The following is a 12,781-nucleotide window of genomic DNA, read 5'->3' as shown; positions in this document are numbered from 1 at the left end:
AATTGAAAAGTCTTGTTGCGTAAACTAGAACATTTTGGACTGTGAGCCAACTTCTTTTTCCATTTGGATCTCTCCAACGCGCTCATGGCGGCCGTTGCGCTTTGAATTGACTTGCTTATGTCAACTTATATTTCACTTTTAATTTTCAATTTATATGGCAAGAAAATTCTAGTTAGGATTTTACAATGGCAATAGTTCTAACTGGAGCAAATGTGAGACCCATTGCATTGCAAATGCTTGTTAAGTTTGTTGTTTTTTTTCACAACAGCTTTAGCTTACACCGCTCATTAAATCCGGTCGTAGGCTGCATCCTCACACGTGAATTTCAATCAGGCCCTAAATTGAAACTGAGTTTATGAGCGTCCACCGTGTGCTCCTAGGTTTCCTGGTTTTGCAGATTGGCGCCTTTCTCTGATCTCACACCAGTCATAAGGCCATCCGCACACCTCCCAAAACAAGCACTGTAAACGCCGCGGTTCCCGCCTCTCACAGCGCCTCCTAGTCCGCTCCATTCCTGCGTCTCGCTGCGCTCGCTGATCAGGCTCACACAGGCCCGGTGATTCTTCGACGATTAACAAGCAAATTCATGTCGGCTGTCAAGCTCCTCAAGACTTTGTTTCCCGGAGGCTACGGACAAGAAACCATTAACTTCCGCGCTGCTCAGATGCACAAGAACCGGGGAGGAGGAGGCCTCACAGAATGTGCAGAATGTGTAGGAAAGGAGAGCTCCGTTGTCGGCCGCTAGAGGGCGCTCGTGCAGACAAGTCTCTCTCTCCCTTCTTGTTTCTACCTTTCTGTGAATAAAATACTGCCCAGTTGTTTCTGTATTGAGATGTTTGAAGGACCGGGATTTGGTGACTGAGTAAGAATATGTGTAGAATCCTTGGCATTTTCTTTTTAACATAAGACTTCCATCTTTGCTTACAATAATGCCTCGTCGGGGGTTGTAAGCGCTATATAAAAATGCAATTGAAATACAATAATCAGGAATAGTTCGCGGGGATCTAACATAGTTCAGAAGCAATTTTTTTGTATTTCCAAATGGATAAGTACATGCTTCAAATGACTCTTATTGGCTTAGAAATACAGCCCACACTGGTAAAATAGTGACCAGGTGGCAACCCTAGTTGATTACAATAGCAAAATGGGCACATGCTTTAATGAAGTAATTCAGACCATCCTGCAAAAACTCATGTTTCTCTGATATCAGATTTAAATTCTCCCTCTGATAGTTTCCTTGTTATTTTTTTGTCATGCACACAGCTCCAAATAAATGGTCCCAGCCATCACGAATAATCTATACAGCAAAACGTAATGGAACTAATTTCATAAATGATTTTCCACGCTGAGGCCTGACATACAGCTGTGAATATTTGTGACTTATTTACATTCTCAAAGCCTGCAGAGGGTTCGTGTGCATGTGATACAACTATGCACACTCCTCCTCACTTGTGTGTAATCTACTGTGGCATTGTAGCCCACTGCCAATAGCTTTCTTATCCTTTAGTTCAAGGGCATTTGAAAGGACAAGGGATGAGCTCATATTTTTCTCTGAAGCCTGTTGAGGTCACTGCCGAATAGCAGAGTGCCACATATCAATATTTCGTAGCCTTAAAACTCCCTCATGTTTCTTTCTTCCACCAACTCACTCTCAGCCCATTTATCTCACTCTTGCAGTTTTTTCATCCCTTCTTCCTCCTTTTTGTCACAGCTTTAACATCCTTTCTTCATCCCCATTTCCCCCTTCACTGTCCCCTCTCTCTTGTATTAGGTTAAAGTCTGGTGACTACAATGAGTGTGTCTCCCAAAACAGAGTGCAGATGGGCCCCATCTGCAACCACCCGCTCTACTTAAGCTCTAGTCTGAGGGCTTTAAAGCTATTATAACAGTCTCTACACTTCTGGCTGAATGTTCTAACATAAACTAGGATAAACTGAAAGGCAAGCTCTGGAATTTGGGAGCAGAAGGTCTACACCAGCCATTATTGCCCCTGAGCCAGTCCATTATCCTCAGTGAAGCCCCCAACATTCCAATGTTCTAATCAGATAAAGTGTTCAACTCAACTTTCTCAGGGGGATGTCAGAGCAGCCACCAGGGAAATTATATGCAAATACGATGAATACTCCGCTTACTTGGCCTGAATTAGAAAGGGGTAATAATGTCTAATCTGCCAAAAGACAGCAGATTCACTATCCACCCTCCGGTGGTGTACTCGCTGTTTGAAGAATATCCCAGATGAGCGGACCTGCTGCCGGCGGAGAGCCCTCCAGGCCTGCCAGCTGCTCCGCCAAAGTTCTGTCTTAACTCTACCTTAAACGATGGCAGATCTGATGCCTGACCGGGAACGGGTGATCCGGCATGGCGTCCAGTGAATTTCATTTCATGCACGACTGCCATGGAACTGGTGGTTGAATCTTACGGGGCAATACGTGTAGTGTCCCTACCATGCTTGGAAACAATACCAAGGATATAAGTGAATATTTAGGGCCATATTTATACTTTTTGACGCAAAACTGCGCTAACGCAGTTTTGCGTCAAAAAAATTAGCGCCGGCTAACGCCATTCTGAAGCGCCATGCGGGCGCCGTATTTAATCAATGACGTTAGCCGGCGTTAGCCGCCGGCACTGCCTGGTGTGCGTGGAAAAAAACGATGTACACCAGGCAGCGCCGGCGTAGGGGGATATGGAGCTTGGGCGCCAAAAAATGGGGCAAGTCAGGTTGAGGCAAATTTTTCGCCTCAACCCGATTTGCGCCATTTTTTCCGACTCCCAACCCCCATAGAAATGACTCCTGTCTTAGCAAAGACAGGAGTCATGCCCCCTTGCCCAATGGCCATGCCCAGGGGACTTCTGTCCCCTGGGCATGGTCATTGGGCATAGTGGCATGTAGGGGGGCACAAATCACAATGCCACAAAAAAAAAAAAAAAAAAAACTTACCTGAACTTACCTTAATGTCCCTGGGATGGGTCCCTCCAGCCTTGGGTGTCCTCCTGGGGTGGGCAAGGGTGGCAGGGGGTGTCCCTGGGGGCTTGGGAGGGCACCTCTGGGCTCCTTCCGAGCCCACAGGTCCCTTAACGCCTGCCTTTTCCAGGCGCTAAAAAACGGCGCAAAAGCGGCCGTACGTCATTTTTTTTGACCCGCCCACTCCCGGGCGTGAATTTTGCGCCAGGACCACCACCACTTTCAAATTTTCATGTAAAAATGGAAACATTTTCTTAAGGGATCTTAGAGCCCAATAGCAGCCTTTAACCGTCTGGTTAACCTGATGCTCAAATGAAAGGGAGCTATCAAATACAATCCCCAGATTTCTAGCCGAGGTGCTCGGAACCAGGCACTCGCAACAAGACTCCGGCCACCAACGGGAACTCCAAATTTTGCTGTCTAAACCAAAAAAATGATTTCCGTCTTATCCTCGTTAAGTTTGAGCCAATTGCTGCACATCCAGCTGTTAATCGCTCTCATGCATTGCTGGAATCTGTCCGCGGTTTCCTCCCAGTTGCGAGAGACCGGGATAATCAACTGAGTATCATCCTCGTATGACACGATGTGGAAGCCAAAAGAGCGCACCAGGCTGGCTAACGGGGCTACATAAAGATTAAACAGAGGAGGGCTGATCGAAGACCCCTGAGGGACACCGCAGCTAGGAATGTTTATCCACCCTTGATTCTTGATGTGAGGTAAACTCTTGAGTGTATCATAATTCCAGCCAATCGTCATGATCTGCTGATGAGCAGTACTCTAACAAAGAGTGCTTCTGCAGTTGGCTCAATAATGTGGAATCCACAAGGGTTAAAACACAAGCCAACTATAAGGTCAAAGGAAAAGGCAAGATGACCCAGCTCTCTGTACATTGCACTGACATTAGCCCTTCCAAATGTCATGTAGGTAAGCATGGATTGTCTTCAGCACATATTTTCATCCACAGACCAATGGCCTTCTTGAAGGACTTAGTAAGACCCTAAAAAGAATGACAGGGGACCTGCAAGAGTCCTTGTGGAAGAAGTGGGTTACCCTTCTCCCATTCATTGTGTGTGCCTATTGGAAGGGATCAAAGAAGGAAGTGGGTTTTAGTTCCATTGAATTTCTGTTAGGGGTCCCCTTAATCTTCTTACAAAAACATTGTAAGAGTATCGGCAAAAATAAAATGGAACAATATTGGGTAGCACAGGCTGGGCATGAAGCCAATAAAACCCCACATCATGATGAGGGCTACCAAGAATCTGAAGTCGGACACTGGCTGATCAAACACTGGACTCCCTGACCTAGTATAAACCTGGACAAGAGGTTTGGGTGACTCATCCTGTTAAGACTAGAGCGTCAAAGCATAAGTAGTCTAGATCCTCCATAGTACTATCGAAAGTCAGTGATGCCAACTATCTCATTTATTCTAATGACCCCCAACATAACCCAACACAATCTTCTATGCAAACAGATTGAAACCCCACACTGACGGGACAGGCACGATGTTGCTTCTTGAGGCAGCTGTATAGTTCGGACTTCCTGACCTGCTGCAGAAGAAATAAAGTGGGGTGGGGAGTAAATCTCTATTAAAACCAGTGTTCAGTGAAGCAGACGGGCTGTTGTTTGTTATTGAATTAACTCCCTGACCTGTTTAATCTTACCCAAGGACTAGCTGGTTTGTATATTTATGGAATTGACAATGAGACCAATTTGTCTGTTTAAAGAAAACATAAAGGATTTCATGTGAGCTAAGGGACTGCATCAAAGTTTAAGGTGGCAAGATGTTAGACCCTGGGGTGACTGAGCACTCCATGATCTCCCTCCAGTGCTAGCTCCAAAGTCAAACCTTGCATCAAGTCCCTCAATAATCATTAACATTAACTTGTCCTAAAGAAGAGCACATTACAATAAGACTAGAGACAGAAAGCATGCCAAAAGGTTTCATCCAAGCACTGGGCAGAGTCACATGTGTGTACGTGAATGTGACACTTTTCTGAGCAGCAGAGAGGAGAACATGTTCCATCTCCTGTCACTGCACTGAGCAATGACTCTTTATTGTATGACTCTGTACTCTAAAGGAACTAACCATTCATCGACTTTCTACAATGTGATGCTCTGATTTATGTATGACTTCTGAATTAATACATACTTGTATTTATTTCCGTCCAACACCTTCTGGATTTGTGGGAAGGAAATAAGAGACTTTGAACACATGGTAATGGAGTGCACCACCAAGAGAACATTCTGGCAGGGTGTCAGCAATACCATATCACAAATATTCCACATACAATGGACTCCCACCCTAGAATCTGTATCACTTGGTATCCTTCCCCCTGACATTAACCACACACTGAGCAGAGAGGACCGTCTCCTATGGGAAAATGTGGTCACAGCTGGCCTTAAAGCCATCCTCAATGAATGAAAAGACTCATCTAAACTCTCCTCCCACAGACGGTGTGAATGGGTTGTATTCACCAAAGCTGCAAGTAACTCATTAAACTCATACCTGAGTACAACAGCACTGAAGAATGGTAAATTCTGGAACAAACTAGACCATTTTATGACACACTCGTCTATGTAACCAAGTTCAGCCCTGTCCTCACCTACCATCCCTCCTTCCCCTCCCCCCAGACCTGTCATCCGTATCCACCTACCTGTTCCCCCACTACCTTTGTCACCATCCTCTTCCTCCCTATCTCCTTTATATATCTCTACTTGCTTTCCTTTCTCCTTCTATCTTATCAGTCCACTCAACTACCTACTACTGAGGTACCCTGCTCGTCGCCACAATATATAGCCCCACTCTCTCATTAGAGCTAATCTGATCACTCATATCCCACCATCACTAACAACTCTACGGGTTTTCCATCCCCCTGTAATTTTGTGGCTCAGCTCAATATACTGTCCCTCTAAGATGTTGCTTTTTCTTCTATTGTTCAATAAATGATGGTACCTGACAATGAACTGCTTTTCCTTGTTTTCTCTTTATTTTATTGTTTGTTTAACTCTTCTTGTTATATAAAATCTCAATAAAATACTTATGAAATAAAAATAAAAAAACATACTTGTATTTACAGGAGAGAACTATAGAGGACGCCGACAGACTCCGTTGAATTTTTAACAAAATGATGGCAAACTAGTAGCAAATTAAAGACCGTCTTGAGGATTTTCTAACAAAACCTGTTTGAAACTCCTCACCCACGCTCAGAAGGCGGTGCACAACATCGGACCAGAATACCTCAACAGACGGCTCTCCTTTTACACCCCGACAGCGCCGCTCCGCTGACCTTGCCCTCGCCACCGTCCCACGCATCCACAGAACGACCGCCGGTGGCAGATCGTTCTCCGACCTCGCCGCCAAGACGTGGAACACGCTTCCCACCCACCTGCGACAGACACACGACCTACTTACTTTCAGGAGGCACCTCAAGACTTGGCTGTTCGAGCAGTAGTAGCCCCCCCCCCCCAGCACCTTGGGACCGTCACGGGTGAGTAGTGCGCTTTACAAATGCTTTGATTGATTGATTGAGTGGGTTTGAGAGTGTAGGGCCTGATGTATCAAAGGGTTTTACCCAAAGCTTACTTATTTCTCATCAAACACTTACCGAGTGCAAGAGAGGGAAAAACACAAAAGAGGAAAGACGGAAAAATGGAAATATGGAAACACCATCACAAAGGGAGAAACCAGAACCTGCAGGAGTGGGATGAAAGGGCAGGGAGTGTCTTGCAATGGAGCAAAGCGGCATGAGGTGGATTCAAGGCTATGCAGCCTTGGTATTTGATGCGCCCGCATTTAATGGCACTGGCTGTGGGCTTCTGCGCAGAGGCACCGGCACTCATTCTTTTGCGCATTAGGCACTGATTTTACCCATTCTGTTTTGAAGAAGTGAGTTGATATATAAGGGCCATAGTAACCAACATTGCAGTGATTAATGTGTGTCAAGATAAACCTGATGTGTCTACATCCTCATTTGCTGGGTCGAGTGCTTTTCAGCAACATGTTTGATCAAGAAATAATGTAACTATTTAGTTTTTTTTGTGCGGTGACATTGCCAAACTATTAAAAAAGCGATCTGAAGCAGAATTAAGTTAGACTTAGGTAAAGTGCTAGTATTATAAACTTTCCCTCATACCCTGGGGGAAAAAAAAACTCAGGCCACCATTGGTTAGAGACTACCAGGGGGTGCTTAATTTGAGCCTGTGGTAGCAGTTGGGGCCCACCGACACTCATTTTTGGGGACCCGCACTTGTTGTTCTTTAACAGACCTTGACCCAGAGCAAGAGAGAGAAAAACACACAAGGGAGACCGAAGGAGGAGAAGTTAGAAAGAAAAAATGTGACAAAGGGAGACAGCAGGGAGGGGGCCCCCTGTTCTGCACAGTCTTGCCCCAATGACCTTGAATAATACTGAAGGGATTGATTTTTAATACCGTTTTTCCTTGTTTTTAAAATGTGATTGTCTATTAAAGACATTTTGCAGAGAAAAGTTGTGCTTGTGTTACTTGCAATATCCATAAAAAAGCTTTTTAGATCAAAAGAGGACCTCACATATGAGAAAAGGGAGGTTGTCAAGGAGGTTTATTGGCAATAATATTAATGAGCAGCTGCTGTGTTACAATATTAACAACACACGGCACTATCTCTGAATATTACATGTAAACATATTTAGAATTTGGACGAGGGTGCCTGTGCACTGTCAGGGACTCTGCCAAAGAGGGCATGAAAGAGCTTAAATTGGATCTTAAACTCAAATATTCCGAACAGCCCCCTGCTCCCCCCAATAAAAAAATATTCGTAGCCTAGGGCCCCCAAATCCTTAAAATGTCCATGAAGGTGTGCCCGGTAGTGGATTAAATGGGCATGAAACGGAAACAAGATTACAAAGCATTGGTATTCGGCACAATTACATTAAATATTGCTGGCTTTGCGCAAAATTGTGGCCCTGGTTCTTACTCTTTCACAAATTAAGCACTGCCACCAGGGGATCGTGAGTCAGCCTGATGAAACTTTTCCATTATTTCTACAAATAATAGGATATCAGTCAATCTTTGCATCTTCGGCTATCCAGCATAGGGCCTGAAGGCCCGCCTTTTCCGCAATATTTATTTGGATGCAGCCCTCCCTCCAACGTGGAGGAAATGCAAGCGCCATAGGCCCCGGTGTGCCACAGACCCTCCGACGACATACAATTAGACAACTCGTACGAGCATGGGGAATTTTCATGAAATGGGAGCACCCGACATGGCGCGTGCATCAGAGGCCCACCACGCGCTGGCACTGCACGCAGAGGGCGCCTTCAAGGGCTCCGCGGATGGCGGAATGTTCCAAGTGCATTTAATTGGGCACATTCATCATGCGAAGTGCACAGGAACGACCAGCGCCACATTAGGAGACCAGTAACAGTAAATCAAAGGCACACGAGTTAGATGCCAGTGTCCCAGGGCCGCATTTATTTTCCATGTGCTCCATTTATAAAAGATGTTTATGTCGCAATGTGCTTGGCGCGCGCTTGGAAAGGGAGCGCGCGAGAATAAGGTGTGTTTGGGGGAAGGGGCCCTCGGTGAGGTGGGGGCCTCAAAAGGAGAGAGAGGCAGGAGGGGGGGTGACTAGGGTGGTGGGCTGTCGCCCTTGTAGCGCCACGCGCAATAGGGAGGGGGAAGGTGTGTGTTTGTGTGGTGTGTGTGTATGTGTGTGAAATTGAAGCCAAGGGAAGGGAAGAGACACAGGGAAGTGCAGAAAGAGAATCACAGATAGAAGAGACAGGGAGAGAAAGAAGAGAGAAAGGCTGAGAGAGACGGAAAGAATGAGGTACATACTGTGAGACTGTCGCGCGGGTTTGAAACTGTAGGTAAGGTATAAACCACTATATTATACTTCAAAATGTAGGTCACCACTCTCGCTAGAGAGTGGGCAGGTACCAGCGATTGTGATGTGAGCCTTAATGCAAGGCAGAACAGTAGCCCCCAGAGCCCTGGCAGGGCAGTAGAAAACAGTCATTAGTGAGGTGCAATGGGCCCCTCCCAGGGGTGGAGGAGCGTCGCCCCCCCGCCAGCAGCAGCAGCAGCTGCAAAACTTTCACAAGAAAATAATAATAAACCATCTTCATTATCGTTTTATTGTTAACGGGCGGGGCAATAAGCGATCACAGGGACTGAGGGGGAGTGCACAGCATTCCCACTCAGTGCGCATGTATGTTTGGCCGGCCGTCTCGGGCCGGCCAAACATACATGCGCACCAGGCTCTCTCCAACCCGGGCTGGGCGCTCGGTCCAATCCTAACGCTGCTTTCATGCTGCCAGCAGCATGAAAGCAACGTTAGGATTGGATGCAGGGCAGGCTGGGAGGCTGTGCCTGTACTGGAGGGGAGGAGTGGATCAGAGTGACATGAAAGGTAAGTTTTATTTAAGAAAAAAAAAAAAAAATTGGTCCTCCTCCTTCCCCTGCCACACGCTGTGCCCTCCCCAGCCCTTTTCCCTCCCGCAAGCCACCACTGCTCACATTCTTTTAACCTGGTGGCACTGCACCTGCTACTAATGACAGATACACCCCTGGGCCAGAATATGTCATACGGGAGGACAGTTTTATACTTTCAGCATTGTCTCTTCCATAATGCTAAGGGTACTGTCTTTCGGTTGTATTTCTCTGTTCTGTTAAGTACCCGGTAAATAGTTTGAATCATTTGGTTCGAATTAACAAACTAATTTGAAAAGTGATTGGAGGGAATAAGAGATCCGGTTGAAAACAATGGAAAAATACAGTGCGGGCAGTGAAGTAGTAAGCTCTATATAAATACAATTAGCTGGCGGTTGAAGAGTCAGATGTGGGCCTATCCACCCCTCGGGTAATGAGAAAAGGGAGAATGGATGAAAGATGACGGTGTGTGGGATGCCAGGGACAGGGCCAGGAAGTTACATGCAAGGTGCTTGGATGAAAGAAGTCAGAATGGGTTGGGTATGGAAGGCGCTCAAGGAATGATGGTGAAAAGGAGGATCAAACAAGTAGGAATGTTTTAAGACGTTTTCAATAAAGTTATTTTGTTGGAATGCAAACATAATGTTATAGGTTTTTAGCTTGAGTTAATTTGCAATCCTGTCCTAATAAAGGGCTTTTTACACTCTAATGGACTGTAGCGTGCGTTAATAACAAAGATTAGGTAATAGCGGGAGAGGATGGAGGGGGAGTGGTTGGAGGGCATAAAAGAGAGGCGCAGGAGGGGAGTATAAAGCAAAACAGCAGAAGGGGGGCAGTGACTGGAGGGGAGGGAAAAGCTGAAAAGGCAAGTTTATATGAGGCTAACGGCATCATTTCGCCGCACGCACTCTGCAAAAACTAAAAAAAAATAAAATAAAAATGAACTAGTAGAGTAAGCGAGTTTGATGAAGAGCTACTCTTTGGGGAGGTCTGAGCGGCTTTTTTCTAAGAGTCGAGAGGAAAATAGAGTTGAGCAAACTGAGAGGTTAAATCGGAAGAAACGAGACAGAAAATTGAGAAATAGCTAGAGATGAGGTGAGACCTGCCAGAGAAAGTAAATTGAATAAATTCAGGTAGGCGACATTTATGGAAATAAGGAGAAAGATGTTGGTAATTTAATGAGAAATAAATATTGAATGTCAAAGAAGTTGTCAAAGACTTAGATGGGGACTGTGTTGCAGTACAATTATATTATTTCCGCTTTGTATAAAAATACGATAAAAATAAAAAGATAGAGAAGGTGAAAGCCATAGAGTGGAGTACAATAAAGACATTGCAGAAAATTGAAAAGTGAGGAGGGACAGTAGAATACAGGGAACACAAAGGAGTGAAAGGGGGGATGTATTAGGTCTGGCATAAATGCAACAAAAGCTGTCTGGCCAGCCTCATCTAATCAAAAACATCATGACTAAAGCATGCAAGACTATGGACATTTGTTGGGTTACTTTGGGCTGGCCCTCTTCATTTATTGGTATGTTCAACTGCCAGTCACATTTTGCTTCTGCCCACCCACAGACAACAGAGGGTAATGGGCCCTAGATGCAATGAGCTGCCTTCTACTCTTTGTAACAGCATTTTCTCCCTTGACCACATGTGCACATTCACCTAAAATAAAGTGCATTTCAGTTTCATTTACTCTACCTGTGCTTTTTTGTATTCTATTTGCATTATCCTTATTTAGTCATCTTTTTGTGTTTAAACTTTATCTTCAGGTTGCAGTAATTGAAAGTTAATGGTATCTTTTCTTTACACCAATAAGAATGATATTTTCTAGAGGCATACGTTAAAACTAAGAAAGGGGTTCTATACCTTTTCTAAGGTCACCTTCCTGCTAAGACACACCCATGCAGTTCTAGGAAACTTAAATGCAGATTCTTTCAATTGAACATTGTTTGCAGGCACGGCCAGGTTTCAGCATGCTTTTGCGTTATATATTTTTGTGGATATGTGTATAAAATGTAACAATTTTGAAACCATTGCACCACCTCCTTTGGTTATTTAGCTACAAAGATGCAGAAGATGCCACATTAACTAAATGACTGAGGTCCTGGGGCACACCCTATCTGGACAGCACTGACTGCTTCCTGCAGCATCTCTACAGACCTTTATTAGCTCACTCTTGAAGAGAGATAGTCATCATTTCAGAGCGAAGCACTTTCAGATTTGTCTTATGAACTGGAAAAGATGCTGTGCATAGGATACATGCGGTTTACATTCATTTTCACCCAAACACCCAATTCACAAGTAGGAGAGACATCCTGCATGCTTATTTCTAATTTTAGAGTCTATTTTCGATTAATTGTCAAAACACAAGAACTGCGGGAGGTTGTTAGGAGTAAATAATTATTTTTGCAGAGGAAACGTAGCAGGTTTACATTTCCCCATCTGGATGCGAAAGTGCATTTGCAGTTATTCGAGTTCTCACTTCTCGCTACTGAGAAAATATTTTTCTTCAATGATAAACGTCTTTTCACTACTCCAGGAACAGCTTTGGAGATGTTGCCCCCAAATTTCCAAGTTCATGTACCTGGACCTTAACAGGTCTAGGGTTAGAAATGAAGTCAGAGTCAAACTACCAGCAAATTGTTGGTGGATACAAACAAACCGGCGAGTTAGTGAGTGTTGAACAATTCTCTTGTGAACCACCAATTGTAGTAGTTTTGCTCACATTTTCCACATTTTCCAACACACTGGAAGAATTTCCAAGTAAGCAAATTCCTCTGAAAAGCGCAAAAGCCCACCACTTATTTTTACACTTACATTGGGCTCGGTTGCACAAAAATGTTAGAATAAAAAAGGGAAAGCACAAAGAACAGTTTATTTTGAAGGCCATGTGCACAAACCAGGATTATTGAGGGTTTGGCAGTTTATGCCTGGCCTCCACAGTGGATTGCTGATCCAAAATCTTGCAACCAGACTAAGGTGGGCCTTCCTGCAGTTTCCAGTCTCCAGTCACCTGGCTGCCCTTCACTGGCATCTGTGGAAAGCTGTCAAACTTTAAATGTCTGCACATATGCCACACTGCCCTCGGCGACGAAGGAACGCCGCTTTTAACACATAGATTTCACCAGAATGCATCCTGCTGGCTGCCTCTGCACCGGGGTCCACTTTTTGTGGTAATCAGGGCCAAAATGTGGAACGCTGTCCCTCTTCATATTCGGTATACCTCTGATCATTTAATATTCAGAAAACCTCTGGAAACATCATTTATTGCAAGACAACTTCTACACTTTCCCTGTCCTCACCCAAAACCTGCTCTTGATGGGCCCATATGGTCAAAGGACGATATTGAAAGTGGCCCATGGTGAGCTGATGGCTGCAGATAGTACCATCTAAAGGCAAAGTAAAA

Source organism: Pleurodeles waltl, chromosome 3_2, assembly GCF_031143425.1.
Source record: "Pleurodeles waltl isolate 20211129_DDA chromosome 3_2, aPleWal1.hap1.20221129, whole genome shotgun sequence".
Taxonomy (NCBI): domain Eukaryota; kingdom Metazoa; phylum Chordata; class Amphibia; order Caudata; family Salamandridae; genus Pleurodeles; species Pleurodeles waltl.
Note: the sequence above shows the minus strand (reverse complement) of the source record.